General features: G+C 33.9%; 2 protein-coding genes across 2 annotated transcripts in view; one reads left to right on the top strand and one right to left on the bottom strand.

The window, feature by feature from the left end:
- The window catches only part of ITP (ion transport peptide), an 86,941-nt gene extending 70,523 nt beyond the window's left edge, over positions 1-16,418 (bottom strand). Inside the window, exon 1 of the mRNA XM_068764161.1 lies at positions 16,353-16,418. The gene's annotated coding sequence lies outside the window, so the exon portion shown is untranslated. The remainder of the gene's footprint in view (positions 1-16,352) is intronic.
- The window catches only part of LOC137921409 (peroxisomal leader peptide-processing protease), a 32,504-nt gene continuing 24,376 nt past the window's right edge, over positions 15,819-23,946 (top strand). Inside the window, exon 1 of the mRNA XM_068764163.1 lies at positions 15,819-15,970. The gene's annotated coding sequence lies outside the window, so the exon portion shown is untranslated. The remainder of the gene's footprint in view (positions 15,971-23,946) is intronic.

Below are 23,946 nucleotides of genomic sequence, written 5' to 3' on the forward strand. Positions count from 1 at the left end.
TGAGCATAATTAAAATCTAAGAAATATATACAAGTTTTATTTTATTTTGAAATCAGCGCTTCAAAATAAAAAAAAATGTTTGCGTTGCAGTCATTTCTATTAGATCACACATACAGTCGACTCGTGAGCAACGCTGGTACACGCGTTCATACGTAGTAAGTCGTCACGTTATATGATCTACCTTGACCCTTGTTAGATTAAATATAATTCTAGAATGAACGCATCCGTTTAACGCAAGAGCCGTTGCACAAACAATAAACATTTAGGGAACGCTGAACCGTGGGTATTCGGAAATAAAACATTTTATTTCTGTACTTCCAACGAACATATCTGAAATTCCGTTCTATACTTATTTTCAAATTTTGATATTATTTCATTATGTTAGTTGGGCTTAGGTATAAGCTTCTCCCTAAGATCGCCACGGTGACAGGCATTCCGCTGCCCGCATGCGGGGATTTCCCTTAATTCTGTCGTCGGTCACACGAGTCGAGAATATTTCGAACGCAATGTCTTTTAGCTGCATGAGCGATATACCCCGCCCCCTGTCACTTGAAACGACCAGTTTAAACTCGATGACTGGTTCTTCTACGTATCCGATCTTATAGCGAAGCTTCTAGCGTAGCTCTAATGACATAGTTAAAATATGCAAGTAAATTAAGAAGTAAACAAAACAATATCGTATGAAAAGTAAACCTTGATTAGAATGTGAGAAATAAAATTAAAACAAGAATTGTTATAGATTAAGATATGAGGAAAAGAAAGAATGGCTGAACGAAATTGAAAACTAGAAGAACTGTAAAGAGAGAGAAATAATAAAAGAATGAAACATCATATGAGGAACGTCTGAAAAGTGCGAAAAGAAAATGCTATGTGAAAAAATTATTTAAAAGAAATTAAAAGTCCCTAACCCAAAAATAAGTAAGGGAAACAAAAGACCTCCAATAGCGGTGATCTAAAAAGAAATAACATAGTTAATTGTTAGCTTATATAGTGGCTGGCTTACCCACGCCGCGTACGCAGCTTGTGGTTGTAAACCTATTTTAACATAATTTATATAAATTTTGTATATATTAGGACATAACACTTTACTCCAATATCATAATAATCAAATATTATGTAGTCTGAAGTGTAGACCAATAATAAGTGTACATGATGACTTTGTGAAGGTAGTCAGAAAACTCGATGCGAAATGCTTCTAACCCCTATTATGGATGTTATAGAAATCTATGGTAGACGCCCACGTTCAGCGGTGGACTTACTACAGCTGATGATATGATACGATAATAATTTTAAATTAAATAATGATAACAGCCTAAAAAAAAATTAACATTTAATTTTTTATTTATAACAAATATTTTTAAAAGATAACTAAGTATACCATAGTCCTTGTATAGTAGAGTAATAGATATCTATATAAACAATTTAAAAATTCAACAAATTCGGTTTATACAGACTCATTTGTTAGAAAAGTAGCTTTTATACCTATTTCCCAGCAACCTATGTAATATGTGTATGTATACACTAATTTTTAAAACGCTTTTCCTTACTATATAATCACTACGTAATTTATTATATCTGCGACTATTGATCTTTGAATTATATGCCCTCGTTTTAATCCATAGACGCCCACTGGCGTCTCCCAACGATACTTACAAGAGGATATACCATAATCGCCACGTTTTGACGGCGGATTGGCGATTGCATTGTAAACTTGTCTATCAGTGGCGATCCTGTATTCACGGAATCCAACCCGTGACTTATGATCTCAAATCTTACTTCTCTCCCGGCTACCACAGCTCTGAGATATAATTGACAAATGAGTTATAAATTTTTTCATTTAAAGCCTTTACTCCAATAACCAATTATCCTGTATATCTGCCAGTTAGTGTTAGAGCAAAACCGTTACAATATTTTATTACAGAGACATCTTTACTATTCAATGTCAAATCGGACATATCATGTCATATGTACGACAGTTATGCGCAATGATCACTTGAAATAAAACTTGTAATAACCAGTTATGATTTTTTGTTCTAAATAATCTTCGTCATAAAAAGTTGCGTACTTCGATGTAGATGTTATATGTAAAATGTATATGGGCAAATTAAATAACACGGTATATATTTGTTTATATATATGTGCCGTAATCGACTCTGAATCATTTTAGCCATTAGGACGTGCGTTACTGAACATTGGTCTCCCATAGTAGCGCCCTAGGTCGTCTTTCGTCCTTGACCAGGTCCTTGTACATCCTACTTTGTACCTACTGTCTCCCAATATCCACTGACCGGACGCCGTCTCAGCCTATCGCGTGCTTCGCAATATCGAGGTGGACGCGGTCATGGTCCAGCTCTTCACGGGGCACGAGGGGTTCTCTGAATATCTTCACCGGTTTAAGATCAAAGAGGACCCTTCGTGCTTCTGTGAATCGGGCAACGACCAGACCGTGGACCACCTGATAGCCCACTGTCCTGCATTCGAAAGACTCCAGGTCGACTTCGAATACCGGTTGGGCGGAAAAATAAATGAGGAAAACATCCTCTATGTTAGAAGATGCCAAAAGCAGGGAATCGTTTCTCAGTTTTTGTAAAGTAATAGTTAAACATGTTACAAAAATAAACAAGTTAAACAGTGTAATAGAGTAAGCATAAAACTAGTAATAAAATGTGACATAATGTAAACAAAATTGTAAAATAGAGAAATAAGAAGGCGATGTATGAATGAGAATTAGAACGAAAGAGAAAGGTAGAATGAACTGAGGAAAGAAAGAATGGAACGATAGATTATGTGAAGAATGATAGTAGAGAACTAAAATTAAAAGGACAGTGAAAAAAAATTAATTAGACAAAAAACGACCCTGTCGTTCCCAAAGACAGGGGAACGAGAATATATATATATATATATATATATATATATATATATATCCACTGCAGAACCTTAAATTCCAGCTGCGATCGGTATGTGGCTTCACTCCTACTTGTCAATACGCTGGGTTCTGTCAGTTTCTTTTGTTAGTCTACAAATCATTTTTGAATATAAGTGTATGAGTGTAAAAAAATTAAGCTTTTTCTATTTTTAACCCTAGAAGTCCAGTTAAGATTATAACTTAGCTTTCTGTATGAGTTTTACAATTTTAAAAACTATAATTTTTATTTATTATGGTTCATAGGTATAAGAGAACTCATAGTTTGTACCACATGTATCATACAAGCTTATGACCATATCGATATATTGTAAAAATGTTTCCTTTCTAAATTCGTCATCGGAATATGCTGGATACAGGTCACACCCAACTGGACCTATTGCAAATCTATAGGAAGGCCTGCAGTGGACGTCCTGGTGACGAAATGAAGATGATATTGATTAAATTCATAATTAAACTAATGCGTCGTGATAAAGCTTAATAAAATAAGTACAATGAAGAGAATGGATGTCATTTGAACTGTGATATGGAAAATTAACAAAACTATAAATTAAAGGAAATTTGTAATGTTAAAAATATTTTAAGTATCGACAGATATTATATAGTAAAATTCCAAAAAATGTGGCGTAGGATGAGAAGCTATGCGTGAATGAAATGTAAATAAATGCTGTAAGAATAATAGATAATGTGAACGATGAAAGAAGGAAGAAAGGACATTGTGATGGATGAAAGAGAATGTATAATAAAAGACAGTCCTAAAAATATGTTAAGTGAACGAGACGACCCCAAAAACGGGGACCATAAAAATGTTCAAATTCACACCGATATTCATTTATGGGCGCCAATACATTATCAATATTTGAAAGATGCGATTTTTTTTCTGGCACTGGCATATAATTGTACATAGATAATTAAAAGTCGAGTTACGTTAATATATTTAACGTAAAGCGGTCATTTAAAATCTGTACGAGGAGGAAACTCGAAATATAATTAACTCCTAGAACAAATTTGTTGAGAAAATTTACAGGGAAAACATATTTCTGTTAACATTGCATAGCTAATTTTAAAGCTCTGGAGTTGATTACTCGGAACATCCCAGTTTTCAAACATTACAGCGCTATTAACTACACTTCGTCTGCACTGTAAACAATAATCTCTAGTCTTGTATGTATTCGGGAAAAAAATTATATTACTATTGTGTAGCATATTATAATAAAAATCATAAAAAAATCAATTAGTCATTTTATATACCTTATACAATATGTATAGTTAATAGATATAGGAATATCATGTTCAATCAATGCTTGGATAAATTGGAATATGGTTTCTTGGAGTCGATATCATCATTTCAGATATAAGACGCACATTGCTGAACGTACGTCCACTGTTGAACGTATGCCACGCCGATAGTCATGCCCATAGACGTTGTAGACGACACATGGTGGAAAAACGACCTTAGGGCAGTCAGAAGACGCTAGTTACGGGCAGCGTTAGACCTGGGATATCTGATGAAGACCAATGCCTATGGTGATGATGCTTTTTTGCTCCAAGTTGAGCCTAGCGTATTACTCCATTCGGGCCAAGTCAAAACAGAAAAACGCTTCCAACAGCTGAAGTAGACATTGAATCGGAGTGATGTCGATGTGGTGATATAAAACTTGGTTTAGCGTGGGTAGTGTAAACAATACATAATTTATAATTCACTTATTAGTTTTAAATATCACTGCATTAGAGATCTTAGTAGCGGAATTCCCTGAACCTGTCACCGTCGACCAGAACGACCGCAGAGTGGTTTTTTTTTGTCCAAACCAAAGAGTTTTCACTAGAATAGCAAATGATGGCGTCATACATTTTTTATGAAAAATTGATTATTAATATACCAACCAGTCACTCTCTAAACGTTAGAACAGGTGAATAACATCCGGAAGTCGTCTTAGACAGACGTGGAATAAATATAATAAAATCGATTGTTGCACAATTATAAATAAGCTTGGGAAAGTCAAGCTAAGAACTTCTGACTGCTAAATCATTTAGCAAAACCTATTTTGAGTAATTTTCCTTCTTTTGATAAATAAAAAGTTTAAGAAAAAACGCATAAGAAAAAACTTTATACATGATCGGAAAAGTAGTTTTGAAAAGCGTAATGCAAGCGATTCTCATTATATTATTTCGGTGCTTACAACGCATTTCCCGTAACAGTTTCGGAGATTCTTATGTTTGACTAATCAGCGTAACAATGTCTTAAGAATTTTCAAGCTAGTTGCTAGTTGTTTGGACAGTAATTTTTTAAGCGATTTGTAAGCGTATACTTTGTGTTAAAGTAGGGTGAACATCTGATTTGTGAAGAAAGGACTCCGTGTGAACCAGTGGTGTTTCATTTCGAATCAGAATCTACAGTATGTAACAGTATTAGAAAATACACCGTTGACCGACGACGTAGTTGAAGTTTCAGGAAGTCGCTAGATTTTTGAGGAAGGCCTATACCTTACAGTTTCGAATTCTTCTCTAAGCGAAAGTATACTTTGTGTTAAAGTAGGGTAATCTGATCTGATCTGTGAATAAAGGACTCGGTGTGAACCAGTGGTGTTTCATTTCGAGTCGGAATCGTACGTGTCAGTATTAAAAATTACACCGTCGACCGACGACATAGTATAAGTCGAGAGAGGTTGCTGGATACGAGCAGCGCAAGACCCGTCATCGTTGCAATCTTTAGGGTGACTTATACCTTAGAGATTCATAGTCTTATGTTTTATATCTATGGATTCAGGCGTTATTTTGCGGAAGTCCATCCTAAGTAAGAAAAGGACCAATATATAGCCACTTCCGCACATGCATTAGTAGTCGTGCATTTAATGCAGTAGTGTATTGGACTCTGTGTTCGGCACTAATCGATGTAACATTACTCCTGTAGAGGGGTGAAACACGTGTTGAGTGATTTAACGGTGGTAGTTTGTAATTCGCATTGTTAGCCGCATGCGCATTTATCAGCGGGCTGGCGGGCGGTGCACTTTATTGCACGACTACTACTGCATTGGCGGAAGTAGCTATATATTGGTCCTTTTCTTTCTTATGTTTTACTAATCAGCGTTACATTGTCTGAAGAATTTTCAAAGAACTAACAATTTTTTTGCCCTCGGTTCGACATATATGACTACCCACTAGCAACTGATATTGGATTACCCTCAATAATAATTTTTTCAAGAGTTGACCACTAGCAGGTAGATATGTAAGCGGCACCAGGTAGACCGACGACATAGTCACGTAAATAAAAACTCGCTTGATGTGGGTAGCGCGTTATTAACACAGGTCATTGTGGCGAGCTTTGGGGAGGTCTATAGCTTCAAGTGGGTGTCTTTCAGCTGAAAGGAAGATTCCTTTTGATGAGTAGGAGTCAGCCCACGTTATTTTGGAAATTTCTTCCATAGGGTCTAAAAGACGTGCACTAAGTTCGCGAATCGAGCTGCCACGAGATGAAGAGGCCCATGTCTATGAATGAGATATATGACTACCCTACAGGAATCAGTTTTCAACAATTATGATATCACAACGCGATCACTTCTGTTGATATATACCGGAAAGTAATGTCGCTTTCTTATGTCAAATTCACACGACTGCATTTTTAATAAATTTTTATTTCTAATTAACAATCTATTCACCTTCGTTATCAATAACCTTTTGTCTTATAGTATACAAAATCAATGCCGGAGCGGTAAAAATCTATCAGGTCTTTTCTGTAAAATATATCGACAGAAACGATATTACTTTTCGGTCTACCTTACATATGTATATTATGAGATGTAATTAAAATCAATTGATACTACAATTTTAAAAATCATAAACAAAATTATATCTTCATACGTGTATCCTATCAATATCTCAAAACACTTTTTTTTTATCTACATCGATAAATATTGACGTCTGTCATCGAAACTGGCGCCAAAGACCGGTCACGTTCTCACGGTGAATAAACAAATTTCCGATTGCAGTTCCACTGTGGTTTTCCGCAAATGTCTTCCGTTACGGTTGCATTTATTACGTCTATACCTAACTTATTAAATCATTAGGTCAGTGATATAAAACCTTGTTTACACATGCGTCAGTTTTTATTACGTTTATAAAAAAATGGAACGAAACTCTTTTTATAGTATTATATGTTATCAACATGACTATTTTTACAATAATTAAACATTTATTACCCTCGAAAATATTTTGATTGCAATTATGAATATACTCGTTACATAAGGCATTTGATAAGGCTGATAGAATATATAAACCCAAAAGGTTTAACTTCTCTATATACATACCAATGTGTGAAAACACTTCGCCATAAAGTATGCGCTCTATAAAGCAACCCAGGTCATTTTTCTCTCCCAATTAAATTTTTATTCTGGCCAATGTGCCAAATCAAATGCCGGTTATAATTTGCAACATAAAGATGGCAAAAATAAATAAAATATAATTTGTATTTATTTTTGCCATCTTTATGTTCGTTATCTTGGTTCTTCTGCAATTTAATAATATATATATACACATATATGTGTGTGTGTGAGAGAGAGAGAAAGTGGCAACATTAGGACAGATGACGGTCGTTGTGTGGTTAGAAGGACTTTTAAGTAGATGTATTAATTAATTATTAGAAGTAAATCTGAGTGTTTTTCTATTGAGCATTCCACGTGTATTCGTTTAACAAGTGGTTAGTGTGCATGCGTCTTTACTTTAATAAATCCTCCATTAGCTTTGTTGTGCCGCAGATCGTTTTCCGTTGCCTTGAGTTATTCGCCCGCCTTTTCAATGACCCGCCGTTAATAGCCGGCTTCTCTCGTTCCCTCGGCGTCGGCACTGTTTCACTATTTAATCTATTACTATCGTACAATATTATAAAATAATAAATATGGTTTGTGCAGTCTCTCATACAGACCTAAGTTTTTAGGAGAAAAAAATGTATTTTAGAACTCCTACAATAAGAAGAAAATTATTTCGGTTGCTATTTAAACATCCTAAATTATGACGTTATATAAATTTACAGTTATTACTGTTTAAAAGCATATTTTCCATCTATAGTTCATATGAAGGTATTTTACTAAGTGAAACAAAAGTACAGTACCCGGCGATAAATATTGCACAACGACCTTTGAAAAGAGATAGTTGGCTGAGTTCGGCTTCGTAGAGCACTTTCTCTGTCCCACACTACCTATTTATCGCCGGGTACTGTACAAATGTAAAATTTAATCTAATTCTATCTCTTTTCTGCGTACCGATATCTCTCTCTCTCGCCTGTGGAATGATCCATCATACTTTTTAAATCAGAAGGCTTAGGGATTTGAAATTTGGAATAGATACTCCTTCCTTAAGTTCCCAAACATCTCGTCTAAAACATCGCAATGCTTAAAAACGAAACCTTTTACCAACCTGTGTTACCAGTGATGACATACGGATCTGAGAGGTGGTCGCTTATGACTTATTTTATAAGAAGGATCATGGTCACCCAGAGAGCAATGGAGAAAGCTATGATCGGAGTTTGCGTGATCGAATCAGAAGTAAGGAGGTCCGCAGTAGAACTAAGATCATCGACGTAGCTTGAAGAATGACGTCTCGGCATGTCTGATGTGACATGAGGCGGGGTATATCGTTCATGCAGCGAATGGCCAGGTCAAAAGGTTCTCGAATAGCTACCACGAGCAGGTAGACACAGCGTGGGCTAGCCTCCCAATAGGAGGAACAACTACTTAGTTATGGTCGCAGGAAATCACTGAATGCCATCTACGTCTGATCGGTAATCAAAATGATTTCCCGAATTTTGCACAACCTTTTTAAATGTTATATGTTGTAAATTATATGTTCATACTTCATCTCATATCTCGTTATACCTAAATCTGAACTAAGAGATGTAATCTGCCTCCGAGCAATGTAGCTTTTTATATTTTATATATATACTAGTTTACTTTTTAAGTACAAACCACCTCTTAAAATAAGGGGGAACACTAACATGTGTCATCACGCGGAATAGATATGCCTATTCAAAGAAGAAACTTAGAAAGAAGGAAGATTCAACAAGAGCTAATTAAGCAACCAAAATGACGTCAATACTTACGGAACGAAGACTGTTTACTTTTACAAACCGTAGGGAGAAAGAAACAGTGTACCAGAGTAATACAGATGCGCCACATAACATCCGAAGTGGCGTACGAGAATGGGCAAAACTAGTAGCAGAAGAAATTTTAATTTTAGATATTACAGCCCCTCAGATCTAACAGCGTCGACATTTAACAGAAACTAGAGAGAGTATCAAAATCCCTGAAGTAGATTATATAGTAGTAAATGTCCAAACTTTGTGAGTGTTCAGATTTATCTAACATAAATTATAATTTATCGACTCTTGTAGATTATATGTCAAGTTATTAAGTGGAGTAGAAACCACGGATTGTGAAACACCCCGTAAGATGTCCATTCACAAAGTCAATGAACGACCTTAGGGTGGTCTAAAAACGCTAAACGCTGGTCGCTTCTGACCTGTCCAGACGGAAATATTTTGGGAAGGCTTAAATGCATAAATGGAGGTGTTACAACTGAAATTAAAAGAACTAGGTCAGGATTTTATCTATCTTTATATATCATTTGTTAACTTCAGTAATAAATTAAATATAAAATATTTGGGTTATTAATATAATTTAGAAATGCTTATATTTGATAGTCCTATGGCTGAAATGATCATGATGATAAAGGTGATCAATTCTACGGGTTTTAGAACCTCTTTTTTATCTGCCTTTTTATTGAACACAGGTTAACAAAAACCGGTGACGATGAAGTGTCTTACTCATACTAATAAAAAATCGGACGATATATATTTTTTTGTGTATAACATTTCGATTGCAACATACTTAATCATTATTTTACTAGGAAAACGACGTACAGTTTTTTCCGTGTCGGATTACTAATTATCTGCGGACTCATTGTCAATTACATTTGTCTATGGCGCGTTAGGGTGACAGATAATCGCGGCCGGATAAACCGGAAAGTCCCTCCGCTGTTTCATTGAACTGTTACGTCAATGAATCAATGCTCCCTTTGAAGTTATCCGCGTGATAAGGAAAACTTTGTTTGATCTGTAGATTATGCCATGGAATTGGAAGCCGCGGTTACTGGAACGGATGTAGCGTTGGCATACAATGATTAACTTTGACATGATTTATTAAATGCAGCTTTGATTGAATTTAACTACTGAGATATATTTCGCTTTAAGATCTTACCGGTGATCTTACAATGCGTCATCTTTGTGAACAAACGAGGTCTGTTTAAAATATATTTTTAATTTCCATTGACCACGTATGTAGTGTTCATACTATATTGCTGGCCACTACAGCCACCATACTTTTATGTAAAGGTATTCATGGGCGCTCGAATTGAAATTCGAACGCCGATTTAAAGTCGGGATTTTTTTTTTAATTTTTACTCCTAAATCCAATAACTCTGAATGGATGAATACGTCCAATGAGTCGAACATATTAACCAGCAGTAATATGTATGTTTTTTATTAGTTATATAGCTTCTTTGTTTTCGGTCAACTCTTTTAAGAATTATTTAAATTTGCTTATAACTTGAATATAAGTCAGTCTTGATCAAAGGATCAAAGCTTAGTAAACACATTTTAGCGTTCGAATTTGAATTAAAACGCGGATTTGAATTCGGACGCCATTAGTGATGTGGTCGCTGCCTTGTGTTAGGATCGTGTAAATTGTAAATACTCTTTGTACATAAGTAAATAAACCATCTAGATCAATTTTGACAATCATCACCCTCGCCAACCCGCTCGGGCGGCAAGTCTTCGACCGCGTAAAACCGCTAAACGCGTATCTTGGTACTATGTTAATGTCCTTTATGTACCGATAAAGTTAGACTACACCAATACCTCACTTTGCGTCGTGGTTACGTTAAAAAAAACACGACGCAAGTTGAAACGCCGCAAAGTGAATTAAGATTTTCTATAGCAAATCATGTAAAGATCGAAGATAGGTTCCAGGGTCATGAAAGTACTACTTTTTAAAAAGAAAATTGAACAAAGTAAACATTTAAAAAACAAAAATAATATAACTCTGCCAAAAAAGAAATTATTTAAAGTAAGTCAAAATTTATTTAAATTTATTATTCTCATTTAAAAAAAAGCACAACACACTACGTAATTGAAACTGAACTCCTAAAATTAGCAAAACAAAGTGAAAATAAAACTGTATTCAAATTGCGTTGAATTTTAGTTAGAAAGGGAATACCCGAGTTTTGATGGCATGGCGCAATTAGAAACAAAAGTGTTGCCATCTTTTCAGAAAAAAATTAAAGACTCGAACCCAAAACAACGCAAGCTCGATAATCAAACGACGCACAGTGAAAATTAGTACTAATTTAGCAACGACGCAACTTCGAAAAAAACGCAAAACGATACGACGCATAGCAAGGTGTTAGTGTATTTTAATTTTAAGTTACATCAATCAGAAATTAGTTGTCCTAGTCTTTTGTCGTCCAATAGAAAAATAAATAAATTAAATCTACCGTCGAATAATATATAAATCAATAAAGTGATCTATCTAGATATACATTATTAATCACGTGTTTGATGCTGCTCTTGTGTTGGAATCCGTAGCATGAGCAAAGAAAGCATCAATATTGGACGCATTGATTTAATTTTGAGAGATTACTTGTCATTGTATTGTTTTGGAGATATTAATGCAGTTAGCCCTAAGGCTTTTACAGCTTCTGAAATGACTTCACGGAGCGAGTGTCCTTGAATTATAAATTACTCGGAGGCCACGCGTTCTCTAGGCGTCGAGATACAGTAGCGCGTTCTAAATTTGACTGAAGCGGTTTAATAGTGATACTCATATTTATGTTATCTTATTATTATTTAATCTAGCTGTAAGTTTGAGAGGTTAAAGTACCTTGGTGTTCTCAGAAGATTTTCCACACGAATAAAGTTGTTAACGAACTAATATAAATATATATTTATATGGCTTGGTTGGTATGGTTATAAAATGGACGGAATCTAGAGGTACCAGAGCGAGAGGCAGACCTAATGCCAGATGGGCTGACGAGATCGTGGCTACGGCAGGTCATGGGTGGCTCCAAGTTGACAAAGATAGAGAAAAATGGAAAGCTTTAGAGGAGGCTTTTACCCTGAGGGGGTCCATATAAACTTAGTACAAAATCATCAAACTATTATTTAAAATTACTAATTTTAAGTCTGGTCTGGTCTTTTAGGTATGAAATGAAATAAAGCTTTATTATTATTATACTAGCTGATCCCGCAAAGGTTGTTTTGCAAAAAAATTAAAGTTTTTAATTAACAAATGTAAGATAAGGGTTGATCGTAGAGGGGTGAAAATTTAGGTTTGTATGTATTTTTGTATGCTGTATCATAATAAAATAAAAACCAAAAAAATTGTCTAAAAAATTAAAAATAAAATTTAGAGGTGGACCACCCTTATCACTTAGGGGTATGGAAAATAGATAGTAGCCGATTCTCAGACATACTGAATACGCATGTAAAATTTGGTAAAAATCGGTCGAGCCGTTTCGGAGGAGTTCAAGTTCGAACACCGTGAGACGAGAATTTTATATATTAGATTTATATATATACATAAGATAATCTAAGGTATTCCGTCTATAATAATATAAAGCCTTATACGTAAGCAAAACTGTGATGCAGTTAAACTTAGGTAAAATTCGCAGTACGGGGCTAAGTCGGAGTGGCAATCGAGCGCTGACAGGTACAGAGTTGCCCTTCGTAACGCCCTTAGCAACACCGCCATGTATTTATTCTACATCTGTTAATTTAAAAACTTCACGCGTCCTACAAAGAATATTCACAACATCCATTTTTAGGCTCGCTCCCTAACTGCGAATAGCATGAGCGAATCGAGGTCGGATTTGGATCTCACCTTGGCTCTCTTGCGGTCCACGCTACCGTTCCTCCACAGCTCTACTCGGGTAGAGCGCTTTACTACGTAAGAACGACTTCGTACATCTGGAAACCGCCCATCCGGCTTAGTTTATTTTTAAGTTACGGACCCTTTCGCTCCGTGAACCCATCTCCTATGAAGCTGTAAAAGCCTCTGGGCTAACAGCGTCAACTTAAACCGAAAATAAGTAAAGTATGATTATTTTATGTTACTCAAATGTTGGGTATAGCATTTTGGCGATTCACTATTATATATATAAATATAAGACACCTTTTCTGGGCTTATTATGAAACAATAAAGCGTTGCTTCTAAAAATAAAGATATTTTCCAGTACGTTCTCTGGGTAGATAGGCAAAATTATACCATTATTTCACTAGAAAACAAAAAGAACTGTTTTTAAAGTTTATTGTAAAGTTCTTTATTATATATATAAATTTTTTATTTTATATTTTTATAACCATCTAAAAGTAAAATTTATGATAAACTACATTTGTAAAGACTACATTTTTTATGTAAATATGCCAAAGCTTTAATTATTTTTTCATCTATATTCTTAAATAAGTGTTCTAGATTGGTAGTCACGTTTCGTACATATCAAAAGGACCTCGTGATTCCGGGTATTGACATAACCAATAAATTGGACCTTTAAAAAACAATCCTTTTCGTTACCTCTAAGGTTTCGACAATTTATTAAAAAAAATATTAATGGTTTTACCTTTCCATTGGAATATTAATTGAAATATCAGAATTTTCTAGTTTCTTCGAAAACGTGATTCTATTTAACTTATTGAATATTTGGAAATATTAATTGGCAATTTAAAAAACCCGTTGGGTCAATATTTGCACTTGTACGGTTTATTAAGATACAAAAGATATTTTTTGGTATTAGAAATCACGTGTTATAATTTAATTATATTTTAAATTATGATGTACTGTGGATCCCTTTATGCTTTATGACGAATGTCTACGACAAATATGTGTGACCAGTGATGAATTAAAACTTGAAACGTGATCTCTCACTCCGAACCTCATTGGAAAGCCCACAGTCGCTGAACGAACCATGGAAATCGCAATGAAATTTCTCTACTAGAATGCATGAGCTATATGGTGAGCCAGAGACAAATAAAAGTAGCCGATATAGTCCAGGGTATTAGCAAATTTATGTGGCAGAAGGCAAGCCGTGTACCACGCAAAACGGATGGCCGCAGCTTTAAAGTTCTTGAAGGGCAATCACGGGCCTGTAAGTGCAATACATCTACCTGCTAGGTGAACAGAAAACCAGGTCGGAAGAGGCTAGATTCAAACCGCATTCCAATTAGAAGAGTATGAAGGTCTACGTCCAGCAGAGGATGTTTTACGATTGAAGCAATGGTGATGACTGTGAAACAGGTCTAGAGTGTTCCAGAAAGTTCCAGTTCCGTGTTTCAGAAAGTTCTAATATGTGAATCGTTAAAATATCTAAAATATGAAACGATCAGGCCGAAATGCTGGCCTTTAAATCAGAATGACTGTTTCTCTACTCCGCTTTGCGTCGTATTCTTCACTATTGTGAATGGTGACCACTTTTTGGAAAGTCTGGCACTATGTTATGTCATCTGTTCCGGTCTTGGGCGATGTGTATTGCTTCGGCTGCTTTGATATCGAGAAAATTCAGACCTGATCGTACCAGCACAAGGCACAATGGCTTCGTGGTCACTGTGCATCCACTCTTCACGTCATCAAAAGTTTTCTACAGTTTCACTATCTTTCCTCACAATGAGAACGGAAAACTCAATAATCCGCTATGTGTATAAAAAAGGCAAGTAGACACATCGAGTTAAATTTTTATTCTTAGTAGATGTTAAAAGGCTAGAGCTTTATAACTCGTACAGCCTCCTACTGGGCACCGACGGGCACTATAACGCAGCTTTACTTTCAAGAAAAAATATCTATAAGAAGCAGTCGTAACTATCTATATTCTAAAAATGAAATAATTAAATTATTTAAATTGTTCATTTATTCAAGATTTGGAAAAGCACCTTTGCAGCACCGGTTGACTGATAGCCAATTAAAAGTTTTCTCTTATACTAACCTATTTGTTAAATTATTGTGATAAAATTACCGACCTGGTAATAAGCAATTTCTTAACTAAGTTATAAAAACTCGCGCGAAGGTGTTACAAAATAATAAATCGGAAAAAGAAAGAGAAAGAAATATCTTAAGGTCTTTCAAAATTTCGTCAAAACTGTATAGTCGTACCTGCAAGTGAAACATACTACATATACAATATGTGTAGTTTCGAAAGTAATGTTACGTCATAATTTCGAATCGAAATCTTAGATTATAAGGAAATGACATTAACCTGTGAATACTTTTTATTAAGAAAAAAAATTGTTCGAATTTCAAAAATATATAAATCAAAAAAAAAATTACAAAAATATGACGTGATGATTAATGGTTTATAATGAATGTTGCGCAACCTATGTGTCATTAGTCCAGCAATGTAAGTACATTCGAAATAAAAGATGCTCGTTATACGTACGAATAAAAAGAAACATCGTTGCTTATTCTAGATCTAGTGTTAAAGACAGCTATGGTTGATCAGCGTCCATATTTATTGTTTACATTAATATATATACATATATATTTCTACACACTCTAGGCGTTTTATGACTGATTGTGAATTTAAAAAAAATATATTTTTATTAAAAGTAAAACGTAATTAAATGTGGATATTGGTATGGATATTTATATAAGTGGCAATACTATTAATGTTTTAAAATTAGAATAAATTTATGATAAAAATTTGTTATACCGCCATCTACACAAACATTTGCGTACTACCAAGCCATTTAGAAGTTTCGATTTCGTTCGCCTTAATGCAAAGAACAGCCAATAGGTGAGTATTTATATTGTTATTGCTACATAGTTATCAGCTGATAGAGTTTATTAGAGAAAATAAAATCTTATGTTAAAATTAAATGCATTGGTTTATATAAACAGTACGTCGAGTTCGCGTGTTTAGTTGTTGATTTGTATTTGAGAAGAATGTATTGTCATAATCGAAAGTGAAGTGAAATTTTGTTTAATAACCTCAAACAAACAAATACCTGATATACAGGTAATATATTCATTTTATATAAAATTTTATTTATTTTTTATTAATTTATTTTTACGTAATAATCTATGTGACATATATTTAACTTTATATATCGTTTAGGAACATCGGTTTTTATGATATATTGATATAAATTATAATTACATTGATAATGGTAATTATCGAATTATAATCTTTTATAGAAAAATATAATAGTTGAAATTACAATTTTTATTGTATAGTAAAATAATTTGCATTTAAAAACTTACCTTACTAAGGTCGAGCTATGATTGTTCGTATATATGTCATATTAACATACGAAGCAAATTAACACAGATAGAGTAATATGTACGCTAATGAACGGGTAATGCGATCGACCGCACGCTAATGACTTCTAAGCGCTCACCTAAAACGTTATCGCATCCAGTAAATGGAACTATACGACTGGAAGGACACAGCCGGCGAAATTTTCTTTTTCTTCACACTGCTCAGACGACGAAACTCAGGCATATCCGTTGTGATAGTTCAATCTTACACGACGCCTCACACTATATCCAAAGCACTGCATCCAATAACTAAATATTAAACACGTGCATCTCCACGATCATAGAAAAACCATAGTCAGATTTATTGATGTTACGTGAAGTTATATGGAGTTCTGTACACTGATACAAGGAGGAGTGCTAGAAACGGTATCGTAGCATTGACTGGACTGCGCTCCGGGCGTGCAGGATGCGACCCATTAGGCAAAAGAGCGTCCATTATTGTATTGTCGTGAGCTTATTGTTGCTCTTCTGTCTCGAATTGCCGGGAGCGATAAACGTATAGCATTTTTGGAGGTTAAGAAGCCGTACCACAGACATAAAAATTAAACTAAATATATGTATTTATATATGAAATCACGAAGATCCATTTTTCAGCCAGGACAGTCCAAGGTCATGATTAACCCACCGGGTGGTCGTCAACGTATCTTGACCTATTTTAAACTACTGCGTCACACGTCAACTGTATTTAAAGACATATTCTAATTAAGTATTAATCCTTATTTTGTTATACACTAAAAACAGTGTAGTTTTTTTTCTCTTTAGTTTTCATATCTTTTATTATTAAAAATTTATATGTATCTTTATTCAAGTAGGCAATTATTTTAACACTAGCTGTGCCCGCGTCTTCTTCCGCGTGAAATTTAACGAATATTTTTCAAATAAAATTAGCCAAAGTTACTCTATTGCATCAGCTTACAGCCAGTATAGTTCCGTCCAAATCGATCTGGACATTTCGGAGTCGACATTACTCGGAGCAAACAGAAAGTCAGACAAAAAATTAAAAAAATATAATTTTCGTAAACGTACCGTATATATATTCATGTGAGTCTAGTAAAAATCTGTTTTAATATTACATACATACACTCCAAATTTATTTATTTGTATATATTATAAGTAAATAAACTGCCACCAGCCTGAAATGTCAATCTATTGAGAAAACCCGTACAGAAACTCAAGTTGTCCTTTTGAATGGAATTTACCTGTTTTTCATGTTATACGTTATAAAATCAATCATGTAAACGAGTCAACAAACTAAATTTAATTTATTTAAATAAACTAACAAATTGAAATATAACATAAATATAAGAAGATTTATTTTATAATACACTTTTAAAGGAAGGTATAAAATATCTTATGAAACTTTATATACATGTATATGTTTAGTGTTTTTTTTTTTTAATTTATCACGTGTCTGTCACTATTTATCATATAAGTATTTAAATTTAGATTTATAAATAACAGTTTATTAAATACGTGTCGAAAAGCAGCTGTTAGAATTTCTTTAAAAACACTTCAGAAGGAATCACTGAGTTTAAAATTAAAAATAGCTTATTGTATATGATATTGTGGTGTAAATTGATAAGTACATATAAGATTTTGAAATATAATGTATTTCAATAGTCATTTATCTTGAAGTTATGTATACAAACGTCATATGCTCTTATATATCGTAATAAAGTCCATATATAATAATACTGTGAAATTCTTAAATCGGCGGTTAATACTAAATCATGTTATATTCTGTACATTCTATATTCAAATTTTAAATTTTTATATTCTTTTTTTAAAAATTAAACCGAGTCATTTACTGCTGTAACAGTAGGAACGAAACAAAAGCCCGCAGCGAAGGGAATCGTGAAGTCACGGGACCGGATCCTGGATTACTCACGCTCGTTTGTTCAATTGGATCTGTTGAGCATGTCCGAACCGTCAGAAGGGACCGTTTCCGTTTCACATAGGAACCGCTGTGAAACAAATCCGGACCTATCCTGACTGACAAAAAAAAATCCGTAAAAAAAATATGCGAGACATTTGATATGTGCATTAATAATCCCGTCTGCATAAAGATGTCCGCTGTATTGAATTTCAAAGGTTAATACTATCTGAAATAATCCAGTTCATACTGAATTGTAACCGTGTATAGTAACCATAGTTTAGTTGTAGAGTATGTCCCATAAATCAACGTCAAGCAATCGGGTGAAAGATCACATGGTGGTTAACCAGAGAAAGGAGAAACAATATAGAGGAAGATTGGAAATTGGTGTAAAAGTTATTAAGAGGTGTTCCCTTTGAAATTGTATTAAAATACGACAGACCAATAACGTCTGGCAGTAAAATCTGCAACGACAGTAGGTAAATAGTGTGTACCTATAAACATTCTTTCATTAATATCGTCTAAGTAATATAACCATCACAGGATGTACAACACTCGTTTATTATTTATTCATTAATCTCACATATACGGTTTGACGTTTATGGGACACCCTGTGTAATTATAACGGCAGTATACTATCTCGCGGATGAATTCGGACAAGGATTACGGCAATAAACCGTAAGGTCGTCAAATTGAATGCTAGTTGAAAATAAACTGAATTGTTTTGCGTCTTATTATCGCACGTGGCGAATTTGAGATAACTGAAATTTTATTAGTTTGACCTTATTGATCTTAGTGTGTTCGTTGTCTACATTTTTTGAATAAAAGTAATTACCAACAATTTTCTTAGTTAAAAATATTAATGAAATAAATAAATAACTGTTATTAATTTTAATTAAAAAAAAACTATTTAATTATCTATAAAATAGTTTAATAAACAATGTGACGGGCTGACAAATTGGCTGTATAGCGAATACGCCTGTTACTTTATTAAAAAAAAATGTAACGGTTATATAGCGGCGAGTTCAGGGCGCGGCTGTCACACCATGATTTCCCGCCAATCGCGAGATGTCACGTGACATAGAGTATACTATAACGGCGGATTTAACTTTCGAAATGTCAAAGATTACACGGTGACGTTCTAGACGTCACCGTGTAATTAACCACTTTTTTTTTAATTTTGACAACTAAAGAAATTATTATTTATGTTTTATACATCTTTCGGTTTAAATATTTTTAAAGGATAAATCATGTCCTTCTTATGTCACATGTATCATTGAGTCATAGAGACAATTATGCCGAGTATTTCTTTGGCTTATAAATATCCGTAGACGGAAAGATGGTAAAGTTTAAAGTTGGCAACCTAAAGTCGCAGTAGGCAAGCCATGTAGCGCGCAGTACAGTTTTTTTTTTTAAATTTACTCCCGTTTTGTGGAACTCTCGTTCTCTGTACACGTGGGATAGGACTTTATTTGGTTAAGTCGTATTTACACTTTATTTCTTTTATACTTATTAAGCTCTCCTATCATTCTTCTGTATTTCCTTATAATATCTTTTATTCTAATCACGCTCAGAACAAATTGCCGCTGGAGTCTTAAGTTTCTATAGTTAAATCTATGGATCTCTACCTACAAAATGGACAGGCAATCTTGTTGATAGATGCGGTCAGTTACTATCGGTTCTATTGGAAATTTCTGACTGGGCCTGTATATATGTCAGTAGACGATGTAAGTCTAAAATGATGGTAGTGACAGACTTATAGGATCTATTTTGCTCCATTAATGCTTAGACCGATGAAATGGTTAAATTCTCTAGATGTGGGTAGAACAAGAACGGCCATAGTGATAATTTTTGAAGGGGGCGTATACCTTGTCAACCGATAGATATGACGACGATGATGTTAGATTGAATTATTTCAAGTGTTTTTATCGGAAATTAGAAAATAAAAAAAAAACAGTAGTGTCAAAGTGATTTGTTTGAATCTGAACTCTGGATCAGAAGTTGGTGCAATGCCGATAACATGGCAAGTTATTGTTTACTACGGAGCGACGGCAAATTCCGAGCAATAAATATACAATGAATCATCAAAACAAATAACATTTTCGATAACGAGAGTGGATGTCCACTTGACATGTATATTCGCGGTTATTGGCTCACTGTATCAAAACATATTTAACTAAACGTATAATTCCATGTCATACCCACAACAAATTACTAAAAGAGGTTAGTTATAAACAGAGATCGAAATTTTAGATGCGTTTACTTTATTACCAATCTCTATATTTCCGTTAGTAACGTTATAACTTGAGAAACGACTTTATCCACCCTGTCTCATATTATATATTTTCCAATATTTTATAGGAGACATATAAAAAAAAAATAAAAAAGAATGTGAATTATATGATCTCTTGGAACTATATGTTTGACAGTTCGACGTGAACTTCGCGCGTTTGTAGGCTATCTTGAAGTCGTTTAGTATTTGCATGACTAGTATCATTTGATCAATCTGAAATATATAAGTTAGTTTTTTTTTTTATTGAAATACAATGCCTGTAACTTAAGGAAGTAGAGAGTTTTCTGGGACAGCTAGTAATATATGAATTGACAATAAAAAGAATTGATTTTGAATTATATTTGCGCATATGTGATCTGTTTTCTCACTCGCACAAACCGGTATAGTTATGTCTTAATTGTTCGCATCTCGTGATTTTTCCGTTACAAAAGTGTTTTCCATGATAAGCCAACACATCAACTGTAAGTTAATAAACATTTAATTATCTAATTTCTGAATATATTGAGTTTAGATATGGAGCTATTCAGTATTTGGACTCTTCTAGAATGTCACATAAGTAACTTCCGTTTCTGAATTCAAATATTTAACATATATTTGATATTCCAATGCCTCCAGTCCGAACAGTATTTCCTGAGTTACTTAACAGTATTAATATAATTAACAACTTTAACTATTGGGAATTTGAAAAAACCATCACAAAAGAACCTGATAAATTAATCAGCGATGGTGATGATGCATTAAGAAACTAATAACATACACTTAAATTATCTGCTTCTTCTCCACAAATATAACACACTGCGAAGCAGAGTAGATTCAAAAATAAAAAAGATAAAAAAAGTTGACGATCTATGAGGGTTCTATTAAAAGTTGCCATCTTGAATAAACGTATTTTATTTTATCTTATATTATCTTTATCTTTCAGAAGTCGTTGAATATCTGTTCAAATTAATTCAACGTAGTGCACGCTATATAGCTTCAAGCGTAATGATACCTTTATAAGGGAATTCAATCTGAATTCTAGTTGCTATAAAAATGAGTTATTTTTTTATTCTTCTTACGGCATACATAAGTGATCACTATATTTAATCATCTGCGGATGATAAATTAATAAATAAATAGTTATATGTTAAAAAAATGTTATATATTTTTTGTAATGATCATTATTGATTTGGATATATAATCTGTAATAATTCCTGGCGTGAAATTGTTTTTTTTTCAGTCACTTGAAAACCTTTGGCGCCCATTGGCATAGACCATTTACAGTACCTGACTATATATATATTGCACATTGACCTTTGGAAAGAGACAATCGGCTAATTTCGGCTATGTAGAGCGTTATCTCTATCGCACGAAATACGACTGATAAAACGTCACATAGATACTGTGGGACAGAGATAGTGCTCTACGAATTCGAAATTAGCCGATTGTCTCTTTCCAAAAGTCGATGTGCAATATTTATCGCCGGGTTCTGCCAGGTTCGGGTCACAATTTTTTTTATTGCTACATTTATTTACATTCTCTTTACCGTTACTTCCTTATTATTTTTTGTATATATGACCGATACGTATTTACATAATTTTTTTGTAAATTTGTTTACATAAAATGTTGAAATAGTCCTATATTGTCATGCTGTCTAAATATAAAAATTACTTGCGGTTTAATCCTAAACACACATTATATACAGGTGATTGATTACAGGTGTGAAAGGTACAATGTGGTTATACAGCTTATATAGTGTAGCTGTATAAAGTGAACAATGTGAAACATGTTACATTTTTTTTCTTTTGGATATAGGCCAATGACTTCTGGCAGTATAATGATTGTTAAAATTATTAATTTTTGGTTAGGCTGTACCGTGCATTAATAAAAAAAAACTAACACCTGTAAATCATCCTGTATGTTATTGCGAATAATATTCTAAAAAAAATTACTAATTAACACACGATTTAATTAAAAAATAAATAATTTGCAGTAACATTTGTCATCTGTGGTTTCGTCGCCATGTTGTTAAATTCGCGCCATTATAAATTGAAGGTCTTGTTTGCGCGTATCAACTGACAATTGGCACGGACCTGTTTATATCAATTTGTAAATACAATAAGATAAAATCTAGGTTCACAGATCTAGGTCATGAAAGATACATTGTAACTATGTTATTATCTGAACTAATATAGTTAAAAAAATATTGTACATGATCATTAGACAAATAGAATTGAAATTGTACGTTAAAATTGAAGTGTTTATCTAATCAAGAATAAAGAGATTCGTAGACGACGAATGTAACAGCTATAGTCTAGTAGGCTAGCAAGTAGCAGAGGACCAGGTCATATCACGCTGAAAAGGTCCTATAGCGGAGATCACGAATCTACAACCGGAGCGTAAATTCACCAACAAGTTCATATTAACTTCTTCGGAAGAAGCTGGATACACGAACGCTCACTACCAGTTCTATTCATAAATCTTATTGGCTAGGTCAAATACCAACTCTAAGCTTTTGATTCGGTAAAACAGCGTGCTTTTCGAGTTATAGATGATGAGATGGTTTCAAAGAATCTACTCAGTTTATCACCGCCAGCGAGGATGTCTGTCCATTTTTACATGATTCATTTAGGACAATGCGCTGTGGAGCTGAACATCTCGACCTTATCCCACCATCCTAGTTTCTATATAGGCATAAAGTAGGAAGAATTAGGAAGTAGGCCTAGTGGGCCTTCCAGAGTTTCCTCGGAGGCCACCATGCGTATCGACTTGTTTATTATCAGCACAGCCCGAGTATGAATCGATCTGCTGGCTTCATTATTTCCCGAGAATCATAACCCAGGTCTCTTCAGGGTCAAAGAGAATACCTACATAGTCTAAATGCATCATCTTCGACCACATTGTCGCTATCTATCAGGCGAATTGATGGTCAAACAAGGAGAGGTAAGTGTTGAAAAAAAAACTATGGCAGTGCCTTATGCCTAGAAGCGGTGTTGTAATTATCATGAGTTGAACGGTATTTTAATTATGAGATATAACAATTGTGTGATAAAAAATATATCTATATTTTGTCTATCTTCAATTTGAACTCAGTTTTGATAGTGTAAAAATGTTTACATAACAAAAGTTTGTTGTTTATAGAAAGTTTATTAAATGAGAGATAACATCGAATCTGGTTTTGTGGGGACGATAAAGATGAAGTGCATTACTCCACAACACACCCGCTGTGTTAACGACCTCACTTAACAAGCACTGAATTGCGGTATATTAAAAACATTGACCATAATCGGTCTTAAATACGCACAGGTTATCGAGAAAAAGAAGTTCAAATGACTAACTACGATATTGATAATTGGTTAATTTTTATTGTCTTTATCTATTTATAGTTAAAAATAGTGTTCCGAATTTAAACGTAAAGTAATTTTAAAAAAATTAAATCATTTTAATTTTATATTAACAAATTAATAAAATATTGTGTTGAATAAATAATTTATAATAATTAGTGTTAGTGTTATGCATCATTAAAAAT

This window comes from Battus philenor, unplaced genomic scaffold (assembly GCF_028537555.1).
Source record: "Battus philenor isolate CCGP_79_NKW_IND1 unplaced genomic scaffold, ilBatPhil1.0.hap1 SCAF_19, whole genome shotgun sequence".
NCBI classification, from domain to species: Eukaryota; Metazoa; Arthropoda; class Insecta; order Lepidoptera; family Papilionidae; genus Battus; species Battus philenor.